General features: G+C 35.2%; 1 pseudogene; it reads right to left on the bottom strand.

Annotated features, from left to right (window-relative positions):
* Positions 1-3,892: 3,892 nt before the first annotated feature.
* Positions 3,893-4,799, bottom strand: LOC139706145 (olfactory receptor 12D3-like; annotated as a pseudogene).
* Between the last annotated feature and the right edge of the window lie 14,507 nt (positions 4,800-19,306).

A 19,306-nucleotide genomic window follows, 5' to 3' on the forward strand; every position in this document is an offset into this window, starting at 1 on the left:
TACATCGATGTTCATAGCAGCACAATTCACAATAGCTAGACTGTGGAACCAACCTAGATGCCCTTCAATGGATGAATGGATAAAAAAAATGTGGCATTTATACACAGTGGAGTATTACTCTGCATTAAAAAATGACAAAATCATAGAATTTACAGGGAAATGGATGGCATTAGAGCAGATTATGCTAAGTGAATCTAGCCAATCCCTAAAAAACAAATGCCAAATGTCTTCTTTGATATAAGGAGAGTAACTCAGAACAGAGTAGGGTTGAAGAGCATGAGAAGAAGATTAACATTAAACAGGGATGAGAGGTGGGAGGGAAAGGGAGAGAGAAGGGAAAATGCATGGAAATGGAAGGAGACCCTCAGAGTTATACAAAAGTACATACAAGAGGAAGTGAGGGGAAGGGGAAAAATAATACAAGGGGGACAAACGAATGTCAGTAGAGGGGGCAGAGAGAGAAGAGGGGAGGGGAGGGGAGGGGAGGGGGGATAGTAGAGGATAGGAAAGGCAGCAGAATACAACAGACACTAGTATGGCAATATGTAAATCAATGGATGTGTAACTGATGTGATTCTGCAATCTGTATATGGGGTAAAAATGGGAGCTCATAACCCACTTGAATCAAATTGTGAAATATGATATATCAAGAACTATGTAATGTTTTGAACAGCCAACAATAAAAAATTAAAAAAAAAATCTAAAAAAAAAAAGCTCCAATGTGACTTCCTGAAGATGGCTCACTGCCTTGGCTGTCTGCTGACCAATTGAGAAACATGAAGTAGTTTTCAAACACCAGCTCACTGCATAGCCTTTGATTTGACTGAGTTCATACTGTTTTTCTCATCTACAAATTTTCCTACACCAAATTTGTCTGCTATGCTTCTCTATCTGTACTACCCCTCTCCTCTACAGTGACCTACTGCCATTGTCACTACTGACATGACTCCAATGTACTCTTTATTTTTCTCTATTAAAAATACTCAATTTTCTGGATCTCTTAGTCTCTGACTGTCCAATATTGAGTTTCTGTGATTTCTGTCTTGTCCATCTTGCTGAGAAGCAGTACAAATGCTGCTCAGCATGTGTTGAGTGTCAGGGTACTAGATCCAAGCTACAAAATTATTTCTAAACCTGCAGTAAGACAAAGGTCTAGAGCCTTCCTTAGGAGTATGAATAAGTGTTTCCTGGTGGGTCCTAAGCAAGAAGGAATGTTCCAGGCATGTAGTTGAAAGTGGCTACAGCCAATTTCCAGAGTATTTTTAGGATCTATAGTCAAATTAAGGTCATAAGACCTGTATTGGAGCATGGATGTATGTGTATCTCATCCAATTCCTGGCAGCTGAGAGATGCTGGAGCCAGGTCATGATGGGAAGCTCCTAGGTCCACAGCCAGTACCAATGTCAGTGGGACAGTTTTCTGGATCATAGTCTTTCACGATTTTTTGCTGGGTTCCTTGGCAGATGATGCTAGTGGCAAATCCAAGGATAAATAAGGCCATGTGGTGGCACTTTCTCCAGATCTTTAGTAAGACCTATGGTCAGTAATCCTATGGACATTTAGGCATAGGCCTGACTTCTCAAAATAACCCTTTTATTTTTTGTCTTTAGCTCTACTGGGGCTTCAAAACCATCTTGATCCCAAACATCCCACAAAGTCACTTTTATCCATGAAAGACTCCAAATTAATATTGGTGAGGGGAGATACATATCGGGAAACTACTATTGTACCATCTTGGTGCAATCTGATGACTACATTTTCAAAGTGTAAATTTCAAATGAAAACATAATTTATATATCTATATGTAATGTATTATGTAGTATAATATGTTATGTATTATAAAAATATATAAATGCATTATATGTCATTAAAATGTGAAAAAAATTAGCAATAATTTGTTTAAAATCACTCAAAATATATGTTTATGTTTTTCTATCAGACCTTTCATTGATGTGCAAAGAAACCAGAGTTAGGTAGAAGTGGATATTTTGTTATACATAAAAATTTTCTTGTCATTCTAATTCAGATACACACAGACATACTTAGTAAACAGATTACTAGAAATCACATTTCTATGTCTTTACGAAGTCCCTCCACTTCAAAAATTAACTAGAAACTTCCACCTCAGGTTATTAACAGAAATTTAGACTATGACTTTTTTAAAAATGAATGTGGTTAATGAGACAAAGAGAAAGACATAGAAAGACAGAACTGTAAAATATTTAATTGTTTATGGATGGGTTGTCTGTGTATGTAAAGATGATGCAACAAGTTTGTCTAAGAAATATCCAAATATCAAAAGAATATATTTGAAAATTTTAATTCTTCCAAACATCAGTGATTATTTTCACATCACGTACAATGTGGCACAGTATACTTGTGATATAGTATCCACTGTCCAGTAGGATATTACTTATACTTTAGAAAATTTGTATTCACTGTAGATTTCATCTCCAATTACCTTCTATAACATATTCCACCTTCTATATTCTGACTTTTATGCTAATTGTTTCTGTTCTGAGTTAATTCTTCATAGTAAAGTATATGTTGCCCCAAACAAAAAACAGCATTTTACTATTCTTATTACCTTAAAAATGGAATATAATCATGCTCAGAAGAATCTAAATTATTACAAATAGATTGATAATTTGATACCAATATCTTAAAGCCTTTAAAGACATAAAACCTACATGCTAATTTGAACATAAAAGTTTTAAAAATATATTATTCAAGGCATAAAAAACATTAATTAATAGGAAGAAATAATTCCATTAAAATTACTCCCCTGATGTACAAAGCTAATGCAAACCTATATCAATCATACATGTGCTATATTCATACACTAATTTATTGATATCGTGGTCATTTTTCCAGTTAATAAAGATAAATAAAAATTAACAATGATCTTTGGTGCCTTTTGTCTTCACACAATATATCTAAACTCTCAGCAGATATTGAAAGTTTTGTGTTCAAATTCATCCAGAATCTAACTAATTTTCATATCTTCACAACCATCACCCTTGCCTGCATTACATTTAATACTTATCCAAAGGATTAAGGGCATTCTGATAGATTCTCTATTCTCCACATAGAATTTAATGTGATTGTTTAAATGTAGGAGTTATATCAAGTCAGCTCTTTGCTCAAATGTCTCAAAGTCATCCAATATCATGCACAGTAAATACACAAATCCTTAAAATGACTAAGATGCCTGTGTCATGGGTCCACCAGCTGACTAACTTAATTTTTGGCCATTCTCCCCATTACCCACCAAGCTCCAGGCACACTGGCCATCTTGCTTTCCTCACAAGCAAGAAACACACTCTGTCTCAATGCTATTTCACTTGCTTTTCAGGCACACTGGCCATCTTGCTTTCCTCACAAGCAAGAAACACACTCTGTCTCAATGCTATTTCACTTGCTTGTGTCTCCTCATAAAATGACACAACCTCACATATCTGTGTGACCCTCCACCTCATTTCTTTCAGTGTTCTGCCTGAAGGTCACATCTTGGAAAGGCCTTTGTTGTTCCCTTACCTTCCATAATATGTTCTACCTTCTGACAGAGGCACATTTACTTATTCAGTTATGTAATACCTGCCCCCTCAACAAAAATATAAGATCCACGTCCCCATTAATGGCCTTGGGGACCTTTTTCCCCGGGGTATCTTATGCATATGGATCAGGACTTACTCAAGATATTTCAAATGAATGAATGATTATATGAGTAGTAGTTGAAAGCATATGAATGAATAACCTGGTTTCCAACTAAACAAATATCTAAAATGAAAATAAAATTTTAAGAAATATATTGAATTACTATAGGAATTAAAATAAATGTCATAAAAATGGCATACGGTTTTCCTCTGTTTATTATTGTGACTGATTTTCCTCAGGCAAACAGCTTCAGCTCCTTCCTAAAATTTCTGCTCAGAGCAAACATCACTTCCTTATTTTTGAAGGTATATATCAGTGGGTTCAACACTTGAGTGATTGTTGTGTGTACGATAGCCGTAAATTGTTCCTGTGTAACACATGCAGCACAGGGAGGAGGGATATAAGTGAGCTCCACAGTTCTATAAAAGTGAAATACCACCATAAAAATGGGAGGGACAAGTGGACAGAGCCTTGTGGAATACACTGCAGGACCAGTGCTTCAACAGAAGAAAGCCACTTATATAGAAATAGGAAAGGAGAGTGAGGAAGCAAGCCACCATGGCTAAGCTGCAAGTGACAATAAAAATGAGCCACTTATTGAGACTTAAATCCCAACAAGCCAGTTCCAAGGAGGCTTTATATGACAGAAGAAGTAATTGAGTTTCTGAAAGTGGTGAATGTTCAGACATGCAGTCATGACAGAATGCACCAGAGCATAGAAGAAGCTAATGAGCAACATCACAGCTGCCAACAGGACACACAGCCGGGGGTTCATGATGACAGTGTTGCCAAGTGGGTTGCAGATGGCCACAAATCCATCAAATCCCATGATGATTAGCAAGACAGATTCAGTGCAACCAAGAAAGTGGAAGAAGTGTAGCTGCGTGATATAGCCTAGGAAGGATATGACCCTGTGCATGGAGAGGAGGTTCCACATTAGCTTGGGCATTGTCTCTGAAGAATAGTAAATATCCAGACAAGAACGATTTCTCAGGAAAAAAATACATAGGAGAATGGAGTCTTGGTTCTGAGATGATGATCACTAATATGACCCCAACTCCAAATATGTTTGTCATGTATATAATGAGGAAAATGATAAAGATTACAAGCTGTAGACCCTGAACCTGGGTCAGTCCCAGCAAAAAAAAAAAAAAAAAAAAAAAAAAAAAAAAACCTCATTCACAAAAGTGAAGTTCTCCATTGTTTTAGGGAAGAAAAGATGACAGTGACAATTAGCAAACACATCCTGATACACTTTGTAGGGTGAAATGAAGGAAGTTTATCACCTGGAAAAAAAGGACAAACTGTAGTGAACAGCATTCCAGAGGTAAATTCATTTGAAGCATAACTGAGGAATATGGAAGTATATGACAAGTTCTGAGTCAATGTGATATCTGATGCATGGAAGTAAAAAGGCTACTCAGACTGTGCAGTTAAACCTAAAAGGCAGCTCATCAGAATTAAGGTAGATTCAGAGAAAATATATTAAAAAGGAACAAGATTTAACTCTAGCTTCATCTATGGCATTACAATTAGTATATCTAATTAAAGAATGTCAAAGATATATTGGCAAAGTTAGAAAACACTTTTTAATGGACTTAATAGGCACACATTATTTCTGAGTAGGAGCATGGCAATAGCCTAGATTCAAATCTCCTCACTTCTAAAAAAAAAAAAAAAAAAAAAAAAAAAAAAAAAAAGTCGATCAATAAAAACAACCTGAATATAAAATAGTGATTACAAGAGGTTGGGCAATTGGAAGACAATGGCTAGAGTGAGCCTAGATTTGATCAGTATCTATGCATTGAAAAATCACACTAAATCCCATGAATATGTACAATTTATCTATGTTAATCAAAATAATTAATAAATAAACTCCCTGCAATCTAAGCCTTATGAAAGAAATAAAAAATAAGAAGTCATGATTTCTTTTTTAAAACATATTTATTTTTTAGTTGTAGGTGTACAAATATCTTTATTTTTTTATGTTGTGCTGAGAATTGAAACCAGTGCCTCATGGGTGCAAGGTGAGCGCTCTACATCTGAGCCACAATCCCAGCTCCCAAAGTCATAATTTCTTAATGGAAGAAATCTCACCAGAAAAAAAAAGTGAAAAAAATAGAAATGCAAAGTAAAATGTAATGATATACAATTTTAACAAAGATCAAAGTGTTTGACAATGCACCATATTTGCTTAAGCGTGGTATAATACAGGTGGGGATATAAATTGATTCAATCTCTAAGGGGCAATTTAGCAATAACTATCAAAAATGAAAATATTCATATACTTTGAACTAGCAATTCAACTTCCCAGAATTTGTTCTTTAGATGTATTTGCATATGTCAAAAATTATAATTTACCACGATATTGATTTAAGTATTGAAACTCCAACTAAATGAGCTCAGGAAAATTTAATAGTTTAATTTCCAGTACATAGAAAATTTTAATTTCCAGTATATGGAAAATATTAAAACAAATACAGTAGCTATTTATTCACCTTAACCATTTACATGTACACACACACACACACAAACAACAACAACAATAACAACAAAAACACATATAAACACCTACATGTAAAACACGTAAACAGGTATGTCTACTTGAAACAAAATCTGATTAAATAGATGAGTAAATTACAAGATTTTCTAACTGATGTCCTGTACCATAAACCCACTTGTTCCATCTGGTAATTTCAAAAACCTAAATTCAAGAAGTTTTCCAAAGTACTTTGACTTACCCCATTTAATGTTCTCAATTTGTTTCTATCAACTAAAAAAATCATTCCAATTTAATATCTTCTCCCTGACCAATTCACCTTACTCTTTTATCTTTACATATCTTGCAATAAATAGATATTTTTGTACTTATGTAATTTTAAGAATCAGGATATAAGGCTTTGATTGTATCTTTGAATAGAATTAATAGAGATTTTTGTTATGAACTTCATGCCTTGTTATGAATTTCACACAATTAAGTGTAAAAATAAATGACACAAGACTTGGCTTTGTTCATGGTCTGACAACAAAATAAACAATCTGAGTGCCCTCTGACTCTCACACGTGGTGTCCCAGGCATAAATGTCTTGAGAATCTCCTCTTGGAGACCTTGATTTGTCTATTCTTTCTTTCTCCAAAAGTATTGATTTTTTTAAATTTTTTGTATTATTTTAAGGAATTTTTCCAAAGTTTAAGGAATTGTTGTGCAGAGCTTTGTGTTGCTCACTAAAAGAGAAATAAAACAAGGATTTGAAAGAAAGGACAAAGCCTTAGCCTTGGAAATTTAATAACTATTGGATGCAACATGGATCATCACTTAGAGAAATTTTGAAAACCAAAACAATTACAAGTTTAAACTGAAGCTTTGGGGCATATAGTAGTTGCATGAGTTGACCTGAGAAACATGAAACAGAGAAAGACAACAGAAGCAGAAAAGAATTTTAAGAGCAGGATGAAAGATAGAGCCCCTTCAAAGGAGCATCAGATTGTTATACAGTAGGACGGTTGAGGCCATTGGCAACAACAGGAAACAGAAGTCAGGGAGAGTAATATCCATCCATGTAAAATAGCATGTCCAACGACCAAAAGATTCATAAATAAAAAATAGAATTTGTATATCTTCAAACAAAATATAAATCATAAGACTTGATACCAGTAAACCCAAATCATAAGACTTGAAACCAGTAAACCCTCACTTAAAAGAGATTCTGAATATAGTTCAATTGGAAGAAAATGGGGAAATTCTGAGTTTTAAGAATAGATAAATATCAAAAAAGAACATAGTCAATGACTGAAAATTTTAAATAAAATTTGTATAAAATATTATTAAAATTTGTTGGTGCTAAAAAGGAATACATATTTTATAGTATATGAAACAAATTGCGTTTCTACAGTGTTAAAGTGTTTTAAAGTCTTCATAGTGATAAAAGGTGCAAATCATAATTTCAGGCTAAAAGATGAAAGAAGAAAGCAGAATGCAAAATTTCCAGAATAAAAGAAGAAAAAAGAACAGAATGATAAAACATATTAAATTTACAGTTATGAAAGAAACAGAATGTAAGCATAGAATAAATTGATCACACAGATTAACATTTGCTACAAATAAATTCAAAGGCATATTAATAAGACAATAAACCACAGTTAAAAGATGAAGTTTACCAGACTGTATTTTTCAAAAACCATGATAATAATGGGTTACAAAAAATTATGAAGAACTTTCATAAAGCATAAATAGGAAAACAAAACTGGAAAGGTTGACAAAGAAAAAATTCACAAAGGAAAACAGTTGACTAAAAAATGAATGTATACCCACCTTCCTAATATCAAAATTATTTAAATTAAAATAACATTAAAATATGATTTAATTTCCATCACTTTAGCAAACCTTAAAAGTAATTGGAGTGAGTACTTCAACCTTCTAATCTCTTTCTCCATCATTTTCCATGGTGACTAAAAATAGTTTTTTTATTAACCTAAGCACTTAAAAATCAAAAAGTTAGTCTGAAACTTTTGTAATTATGAATGCATAAATTTACAACATCCATATAGTTTTCTCAAGCTAAAGAGAATCTCTCTTCTCAAACCCTATCATTTCTTTAGTGAAAACTTTCCAAGAATTTTCTTCTAGCTTTTTGAAATTCACAGCATATAATTTTTATCCATAGTCACCCTACTATGTGATAGTACACCAGAACATCTTGCTCCTGTTTAACTTAGTAAAGATTCATCGACTTTCTTCATCTTTACCTCCTGCTACCCTCCCAGACTCCAACAATCACCATTCTATTGTTAACTTCTGTAAGTTCAACTTATTTAGATTTCACACATGAGTAAGATCAGGAGGTACCTGTATTTCTATACCTGGCTCATTTCCCTTTTCTAATTCCATCCATGTTGCATATGGCAAGACTTCATCCTTTTGTATAGTTGAATAGTATTCTGATGTTTATAGGTACCACTTCATCCATTCATGATTTGATAGACACTGGTCATTTCCATTTTTATAATAGTGTTGAAATGAACATGGGAGTGCAGATAGATTTATTTCTCTTGGAAATATCCCAGGAGTGGGATTCCTGGCTTTTATGGTTGATCTATTTTTACTTTGATGAAGAAATTTCAACACTCTTTCAATATGGATGTAATAATTTACATTATCACCAACAACGTGAACAGATTCCATTTTTCCCACATCCTCACCAGGGCCTATTATCTTTAGTTGATTGATAATGGTTATTCTTACCCAGGTGAGAAGGTGAGGTGATGTCTCATTGTGGTGTTGATTTGTGTTTCCCTGATGAGTAGTAAGGTTGAATATTTCATATACCTGTTGGAAATTTGTGTATATTTTGAGAAATGTCTATTTAAGTCTATTGCTCATTTATTAATCTTTTTAAATTTTGCTATTGAGTTTTTGGAATTCCTTACATATTTTGCCTATCAACTTTTGGTCAAATATATAGTTTGCAAACATTTCTCCCATTCTATAGGTTGTCTCTTCACTGTGTTGTTTTCTTTGCCATGCAGAAACATTTTCCATTTAATAATCCCATTTGCTTATTTTCACTTTTGTTTCCTGTGGCTTTTGGATTATATCCAAAAGATTTTCAACATTCCTATGTTTTCTTCTTGTAGTTTCATGTCTTATATTTAAGTCTTTAATCAACTTTGAGTTGATTGTTGTACCAGGTAAGAGAGAGGGATATAATTTCATTTTCTTCATTTGAATATACAGTTTTCCCAGAACCATTTATTGAAAAACTACCCTCTAGCATATGCTCTTAACAGCTTTATCAACAGCCAGTTGACTAAAAATGAATGGGCTTACTTCCATACATAGAATTTATTCTCTAGCCCAATTAAACAGTGGAACAAAGAGGCTGTTTCCTAATGGGACTTTTTATCAATATGAGAATAATTTGAGCCAGCCACTGTGGCATCCACTTGGAATCCCAGCAACTCAGGAGACTGAGGCAGTAGGATCACAAGTTCAAGGCCAGCCTCAACAATTTAGTAAAATCCTAAGCAATTCAGCAATATTCCTTATTAAAATTAAAAAATAATAATAAAGGGCAAGGGACTGGGATGTAGCTTAGTGAAAAAGTGCCTCTGGGCTCAATCTCCAGTATGAGGAAGGGGTGGGAATAATCTGACAGGACAGATCAAACTCAATGTATAAATTATAAAGAAGTCAATGTGTGCTATAATGATTACAGCGTGATATGGAGCTTTTATGTTCTGAGACATAATATACCCCTAGGAGGGTTTTGAAAACCCTATTTTCCTTTTCAACAGTAAACTCTCTCAATTGTTAAACGTGTGAATCCTCTACAAGTCATGAGCTTGCTTCTCTCTGGGACATCTTATTATGAACAATTCTTTAAAAGCTGCTTGTTATCTAGCCTGCCTTGCAGAGGCAGAGTTTTCTTTAATTGCCAGAGTTTCGTTAATTACATCAGGGAATTTTTAGAAAAGTTATAACTTCTGGGAATTATTTTAATAAGAAATTTGGTGTGTGTTGCAGCATTATTGATCTCTTCAAAGGAAATAATCCCAACAATGAAAACAATTAAGTATTACAGCCTTGTAGATGTAAATGTGGACCCATTTACCTTGTAGCACATAATTGTCTAATACACAGTTGCCTACTTACTTTCTTAATGAGGTCCCATGCCATGTACCATAATGTACTACAATTATCCACTCCCCAATAGACAGTTTCCAATGTAACTACTTGCACAGACACTGCTAGGCTCTGGCTCTCCACACAAAATCCATAACCATTGTCAGTGCATCACAGTGCACTAATGTTTCAGGAAACAAAAGCTTTTGATGCAATTGGTCTCTGCTGTGGTCTGTGGCTGCTGAGAACAGGTCTTAAAAATGCCTTCAGATTTAAACAAATTCCTTTTTCTCCTGTCCCAGAGACAACTTCCAAGCTCACAAATATAAGATTGTCTTTTTCACTACTGTTAAATAATCTGGGTTAGACTTTTAAATTTTAAAATTACTTGATTTCATACTCAATTTTCTCTAGAATCTCCAGATTTAAAGTAAAAACTTAGAGAGCATCATTTATAATCAGAATTTTGAGGTTTGTAATCCCAGCCCATCCTCACTGACAAGATAACGTTAAGATAAATGCTTAATATTTCCAATTTCTCATTTTTCACTATGACTCACAGCCTGAGCTCCATGAATCAGTATCACTCTGCATGGTTTGGGCAGAGATGAAAAGACCACACTGACATGGAAGTACCTTTTCCACTGAGTTGGGAAGGCTTTTTAACCTCACAGGTCCTTTTCTATGCAGGAAGGCAAGAGAACAAGAGAGCAAGTACACCCGGAACCCCACTATGTATTAGGATAAGGGTATTCAATAAAATATTCCATGCAAATAAGGCAGGGGATAATGTTACAGGAAAGGGGGGTTGTCCAATCCCATTGGGTAACACTCAAACACAGAACTGAAGCATTTCCTTGCCCAGCAAAGATAAGGCCAACTTGCTTCTTGCACAGCTTATGGCATGGGCTGCCAGTTCAATACCTTCATCACTCAAGACTGATGGGGGTGGTGCTTAGCTCATGTGCAGGGTGGCCCCTGGCATTTCACTACTGTAAAATTAACAAAATAACATCATATTTAGCTGAGAATTGTCTAGATAGATAAAGCACTGATACTAATATAATAAGCACAAATAGTATCTATTTTATATTATCATTAGCTATGGATTAAATGTATGTTTTCCCACCCTGAAAATTCACATTAGAACCTAAGGCACAATGTCATAGTATTAAAAGATGTGGTCTTTTGGGGGGTCAATAAAGTAATGAGGGTGCAGTCCTCATGAATGACCTTAGTGGCCAGAGTCCTAAGACCTTTTGCCCTTACATCTTTCTGCCATGTGATGACACATATTTGTCTCCTCTAGAGTGACATTTTGCAAGCAGTGGGCAGCCCTCATCCACATCAAACTTTCCAGTGACTTGATCTTGGACTTCCCATCCTACAGAAACAGAAGAAGGAAAAAAAAATGCTTTTGTTTTCAATTACCAGTATCAAAGATTTTGTTATAGAAACACAAATGAACTGAGAAGGAAATCGGTACCAAGAGTGGGGAATTGCTATAGCAAACAGCTAAAATTGTGGAACAGCTTTGAAACAGGGTAGGGGGTTAAGGCTGGAAAGGTTTTGAGGTACCTGTAGCAAAAGGTGAGATTGACAATAATAGCATTAAAGGCAATTCCAGTGAGGACTCAGGCTCAGAAGAAAAGAGTTGTAGGGAAATCCTCTCTTCTCAGAGACTACTTAAGTGGTCATGAACAGAATGGTGTTAGAAATGTGAACAGTAAAGCCTATCATGATGATGTGTCAGGCAGAAATGAGAAATATATTAGCGGAAACTGGAGTAAAGTCTATTCTTGTTAGAATCTAACAAAGAGCTTGACTAAATTTTGTCCTTGTCATAGTCTTTTGTGAAAGACAGAATTAAGAGACTCAGACATCACATAAACCTTCATAATATCTTAATAAAATATTATCAGAATTTTAACAAAAATATTTATGTGAACAATGCAGAGCACTTTGTATTTTACAAAATACCTTTATGTTAGTATTTCCAGAAATTTTGTGAGAAAGGATTCTCCCCATTTATTTAAAAAAGAAAAATAAAGTCCAAAAAACAAGAAGCTAATCTGAGATTATGCAGGTAGATATTAGTAGAATCAGATTCCAAACCCATTTTTTGTTTGTTTTTTAATATTGTATTTATATATTTAAGCTACACAAAATTGTCATGGGTAAATGGTGACTGCAAGCTTCAAGTCTCATCTCCTGCGTTCCAACAAAAGAAAATGTAAAGTCAGTCACTAAAAGCCAAGCAAGAGAATTTTATTTTAAGTGAAGTAAGTTTCAGGCAACAACAAAAACACTCACAAGAAAGAGTGAATTGTATCCAAGTGGAAGAAACATAATGCTTCTTCCAAATTTATTACTGTTTGATGTTTCCCAGGAAAATAGGGATCTACCTTCTGTAATCATCACCATCCTGACACTTAACTCCTCCTTCATGTTGAGAAGGCTTGTTTTTGTCCTTTCAGTAACTGTTATGATGACCATCCCATTCAGGGGTATTTCATCTACAAGTATAACCTAAGTTAAAGGAGTGATGGAGTTGACCACCAGGCAAACTGTATCTTAGTGCCCCTGTGCTACTAATGAAATTTCCCTTCTGGCATACTTTAAGAAACTCATAGCTATAAATCCTTCCTTTACAATGATCCCAGTAGAATTAGCCCCACAGACCTTCTCTTCTTGACATATTTTTAATTGGCCTTGTTTCCACCTGTTTATTTCCAGGGTTAGTACACCTGTTGTTGTTCTACAATTTGCTTGATTAATCATTGGTCTTAAAGACAATTAAAAAAAAAAAAAACATGACCCTGATACATTACTGGTTTTTATTCCATTATTCTTTACTAAATACTGCCTAAAAACATAAGTTACATATAAAATGGTAAAATGGTACTAAAATGTTTACTATACTGAAGATTATCCTAAGCCTTCAATCTCAGTGTAATCCAAGATCTCCTTCCCCTGGCTATGGAAGGAGATCAAATATGTAGGACAAAAGATCCCTGAATATTTGTAATCCCCTGCTCATTGTGTTCACTAAGTATTCACTTCAATTGATGTCTTCAATGGCTTTTCATGGCATCCTGGAGTCCAGCCATGCCCACTTCTTGGGTAGCTCCAGCTAGCTATTAAACAATAGATGCAGTATCTTGACTAGCATGCTCACTAAGGACCATCCAGAACCTGTCTATGCTCAGTCTTCTACCTTATTCTGTTTGCTCTTTAGAAGCGAATTGCTTTGCTCAGCTACATGTTTTTTATACAGATTTTCATATTTAATGTCACCTTATAACTATAGAAAAATAATTTTTAAAAAATAATTGAGAGTGTGATCCAAACCAAGAATCCAGAGCTCCTTGGAATCTCTAACAGCATCAAAATCTCTAATCCCTTCCTTTTCATTTCTTTGTTGCTATTTTTCTATTGGTTTCCCTTCCATAAGAAGATATTAAGCCTGTTTTCAATGTGGTTCGAATACCATGGGTTGCTTTCCTAGATTGACACAGAATTAGAGAAATACTTCAGCTCAGGGAGCATTGTGCTAGACACTGCTTACTCACCAATATTTCAAAGTTTTTTCATACCTAAAAAGATTGTAAAATTTTTTAACCTGCTCAAAAATGATCTTGTCCATGTATCTTAATTTTGCCAAAGATAAAAGTGCCAAAGTGGTTGTGGTTCTGAGTAGAAGTGATAATGAATTGGAGATTAAACATGTATGCTTTATTCTTTACCTGTGAAACAGACTGAAATTAAGGGCACCTCTAAAATTGAGGGTCTCTTCCTCATATTGAAAGTGAAGGCTAAACAGGCTGACTTCAGGCCTGGGACACTGAAAGGAAGCTAAGAACAGAGATTTCTCCCTCTCCTATCCTGCCTAAAACAGGCTAACTAAATCTTCATGTGTACACTTCCTATCTTTCATTTCACTTTGCCACCTCTTCACTTTCAAAAGCTTTCCTCACCCCAAGAAACTCCCCAAAATGGAAAATGGATACAACAACAATAAAAATGTTTCTTTTATTTTCCTTCAAAGACAGCTTTGAATAAAACCTGTTTTCCCACCAATTTGACTACAAATGTTTGTGGATGAATGCAATGGAGCCTACCTCTTCTCCCAGGGTGCAGTAGTATGTCAGGTAACACCTGGACATGTGAAATATAAGAGTCTGTGATGATTGATTAACTATAGGCTCTGTGCTCCAGAGCCACATTTCTCTATGTTGTGTGATACTTAGGATTGAGTTATGAAAACTTTATTTTTTACCATTTGATTTTGCATTAACTTCTTCTAATAGGAATAACCAGTAAAGTTCTGAGGACAAAAGTAGATTGAAAGCAATTTAATTACATTTTCCTGTTGCTGCCCTCATTGCAACAGGGACCTCTTCCAAGTTCCTTAGGAACAACCCAAGCTTGGTCCAGTCCCTGGTAGAGCTGTGTACATTAGCTCTGCAGTGCTTCTCCTCCATGTTTCTTCATTTTTATTGCAGGTCTCTTTTTCCCTTCTTTTTTGACCTAGCTCTAGATGGCAACTGCTTCCTGCAATTATTACCTAGGGGTTCCCTGTTTTTGCCCTTAGATCTTTTTCTAACAAAAAAAAAGTATAAAAATTTAGAAAGGGCAAATAATCAATAAAAGTAGCAACATGAACAAATCTCAAGAGCATCATGCTGAATGAAAGATCCCAAATATAAATTTCCTGTTGTAAAATAGCAAAACAAATTTATAATGACAGCAGATGAGTGGCCACCTGAGGTTCTGTTGGGGGTAGGTTAGGAGGTTGATTGCAAAGAAGCATATGGAAACTTCTCAGTATTTAAAAAATATTTTAAATATTGATTGAGGTGGTAGTTACATCAAAGTATATATTTGTCAAATTTCATCAAACTGTACACTTAAAATGGCTACATTATTATATGTAAATTATTCCTCAATAGACTTAACTAAAAATCATAGAGACATGTCCTGAGATGAAGCTGGACCTTCTTCTGCCTGCCTCATTCTAAGCATAATCAACTTGGTGCCTCATCAAGATGCATTCTGTGTTCAAATTTAGAAAGTTATATATTAGCAAATGTTTTCAGAGAAAAGTTAGAAAGATTCCAAAGGTAAAAATAGACCAATACAGGGTCTAGTATAAAACACAATCCTACAAAATCCCTCTAGTGACACTTTGGGTCATATCCCAAAGTTGTCTTATCAGGAACTAAAGCCTTTACATCCCACATTGTCACTCACTATTTAAAGCTTATCACTTATGAGGGATAAATTCTCAGGCATGTCCATTGCTTTTGATATGAAAGAAGTGCAGATTCTGGCTGTCCATGGTCAATCCTCTGACAAAAAATGAAGTTACTGGATATTGAAAGTAAAAGAAAAAAAGCAAAACAGTGTTAATAATAACAATAATTTTTGAAAGAATATAGGCAGTGAATTAACAGAATTTGCCATCTTCTCCACTTGAATCACTCAGATCCATATTAAGATCCTCATTTTCAATTATTCTTCGGAATATAGATAAGGCAATAATTTCTAGGAGAAAATAATCACTAACAGAAAAGAGCATATAGGTAGAAAGACAGCCTTCACTCCTACAGGTGAATCTTAGGTCATTACTGACATTTATCTAAAATTTCCCTCTTCTACCACTAATTTAAACTCCCTTAACCATGCCAGAAGTCCTGTTTATCTAAGCTTTCATCTTATTATGTTTTTTAATCCAAAGGACCTGAACCACTATTTATTTTTACTTTATTAGTCTATGGATGCTAGTTTTTGTCATTCTTGCTTTAAACCTCACACCAGAACTTCAAGTGATTCAACACTGGATCCCCTGATTTCAAGTATGCAGCAGTAATTCTATCACCTCTGATGATTAAGGTCAATTATCACTATGGTAACTCTTTGTCTGCTGATACACCATATGAATAGTAAAAAGTGACTAGATAACATCTATAGTTTTGGGATTAGTGAAAATCATGTTGTATTAGCTGGTGGAAACATTATCCTTCTTAGATAGAACCTCTGCTTTCATTGAACTTAAACTTGCAAGGCAAGAAGCACAAAGCACTCAAGAGAAAATAAGTAATGATGTCATGGGCCACTTGTACTTTCATACATTCTTATATTCTCAACTATGTAGCAGGAACAAAGTAATAATATCTATTGGTAACACCAGTGACTACATAGAAAGGTGAGTTCCTTGCTGTGAAGTATTATAATAGACACCAGACCTTCTCTGAGCCATCAGAAATTGGTGCTCACACAAACCCTGTAGGAAGAAACTAAAGCTAAGCTTATTTTCTCTGCTTGCAGGTCATATACTTGGGAGTAGTACCTAGATTAACTTTGCTGGGATATAGCTTATGCAAATGGGCCCACATATAGCTTATTTCTTTGTCACCACAGATACTCTCTTTGTCACTTAAAGTTTAAGCACTTGGCAGTGAAAGACAACAGCTGGTAAACAACCAACCTTCCTGTTGTCTTTCCTGGGATACGACATGGAATTTTTATCCTTACAGATAATACTAGTACTGTGGCATCTCCTAGATCTTAACACTCTAAGCAATATGGTCACTTGTGTAGAATCTGGACTGCCTGAAAATCCCTATTTTATTGTAGGCTCTACTCAATGATGTTGGTCTTCTAAGCATCCAATAAATGGGCCAACAAAGTACTCCTAAATATGACTTATGCTGCCCCCAGAACTCAAACATGTCTCTAGGTTATAGAAGGTGCCATATTTGATGACTTGTTTTTTTTTTTTCATTAAAGAATAGTATAACATTCTCCAGATGACTCTACACCTTGAAACACTTCATCCATGAGCTTTTGAGAGTTTATCCCTCTGCCTGTAGAGTACATATTTCTTAAAAAGCCTCCACCACTTCCAGCTCAATAGGTCCAGTTGGCATAGTGTTGTCCATATGGTAAGTCAGTAATATTTTTGACAATATTTTCAGATGATAAATAGCCCATTGGATTATTCAGTGACAGATTCAGAGAATTAATATGGCCTTGAGACAAGACTGTGTATATGGACTGTTGTTCATCTCAAGAAAGTACAAATTACTTCTGATCCCTCTTACTAATGAGTACTGAAAATAATGCATTCACCAAATCACTCATGACAACTACCAAGTATAGGCAACTCAGTTGTATGGTCAGAAACCAAGAAATGGCTAGTGTTGTCCTGTGGAAATGGTGAACACACTGTGAGGTGGACTTAGAAAAGTGATCTTTTTGACCTTAATGCAGCAACACCCACTCTCCAGTCTAACACAGGACCATAAAAGCAGTCTGTGCTACCTGTTGCCATCTTGGTTAAGGCTATATAACCAAAGCTTCTAAAAGATCTGAATATTTCTTTTTCCAAAGTGTGCAATCACTCAGGTAAACAGACAAAGCTCTCTTTTGGACAAAAGCTAAGAAAAATTTTTGTTGCTATATATTCTTTCTGTGGTGCTGCATGTCTTCCTTCATGAGTACCCTGCATCTCCATCAATTGACAGCCTCTGAGAATTGGCTCAGGACTGGAAACTAAGTGAGGGAGGAATTGTGTTTTTTTTCCATTGAATCAGTTAATATCAACTTTCAGCTCACCCACTCCTGATATACAGCAAGCAGTCAATATTCATACTGGTTTGCGTAGAACTTTTCCCATGATCAGTTTGTCATTAGTATAAACCATGAAGGTCAAAATTCCCTGATTGTCTTTCCAAATTTGCTGCCTGCTACAATAATTTCATCCATTTTAGTCTGACAGATATTCTGCTAATCACATCTCTAAGGGGATACAATGTTTCTCTCCATCAACAACCATCTCATGCCAGTGGGCCAACATCATCATATTATCAGAATCACATATGGTTGAAAAGTGTAGAAGAATTAAGATAGTTTAAGGATACAGGGGACTACATGTATGTGTGCATAGGTGCATGTGTCTGCGTAAAAAGAGTGACAGACTGTAATGAATTCTGATACCAACTACTTGAAATTAGACCAAATTTCACATGTTATGAGCACAGTCCTCCAAAAGACTGTCCTCATTCCGGTATAAACTGTAGGTTTCAGGATCAAAAATGACCATCCTCACTCATGGACATGTAGCTACAATTTTGGAAGTCTCTATCACACCCTCAAGTGACTCATAGGACTGAAGAAAGTGATATACTTATGATTATAGTTTTATCAGAAGAAAGAATACACAAAGGGGAGACACACCAAGCAAGCTCTGTGAGGGTCCCAAACACACACCTCCTGCCTTGTTAAGGTACATTACTCTTCTGGCACACTGGTGTTCAAAACTGTGGACAATACTGCCATCCAAGAAGAGTGCCTGTATTTTAGTGTCAAGTTTCTACTTAGGCTTTCTTACATAGGCATATTGACTGAATTATTGACCATGTACCTAAAGTCAATCTCTATCCTCCCTCCTTGTCTCATGAAGGTCAGTATACTATCACCATGATTCAAAGCCCCAACTCTCCAATTATATGCATAATCACTCAAGCATGGTCAGCCCCCATCCTAAGCTAACCTGGGGCCTACCAAAAATCATGACATGAGGATAAACAAGTATGAACCAGGTGGTTCATGAATAACCAAGATACTTCTGCCACTTGGGAAATTCCTAGGTTTTTAGAAGCTCTATACTAGGAACCAAGACAAAGACCAGAGAAGTTTTTTATTATACATCAGGTACCTACTCTCATCCTTCCCTTTTCATCCTACTTTATTTTAGTTCTCCATAGGTCTTAATTTACCTGATAAGGGGTACTTATGGGTTTGTTTATTATATCCTCCCAGCACATTGAAAGTTAACTTTTATGAGTTGTGGAATTTGGTTCGTTCATTCCTATGTTTGTTGAACTTACTACACTGCATGATATAATACATGCTCAAAATTCCTGAGAGAAAAACAGAAATCAAATAAACAATCATTCATTACAGTAAAGTCATGAAAGTCTTAATGTAAAACAGATATAAGTCTCATTAGTCCCCTAGGTG

This window comes from Marmota flaviventris, chromosome 6, assembly GCF_047511675.1.
Source record: "Marmota flaviventris isolate mMarFla1 chromosome 6, mMarFla1.hap1, whole genome shotgun sequence".
Classification (NCBI taxonomy): domain Eukaryota; kingdom Metazoa; phylum Chordata; class Mammalia; order Rodentia; family Sciuridae; genus Marmota; species Marmota flaviventris.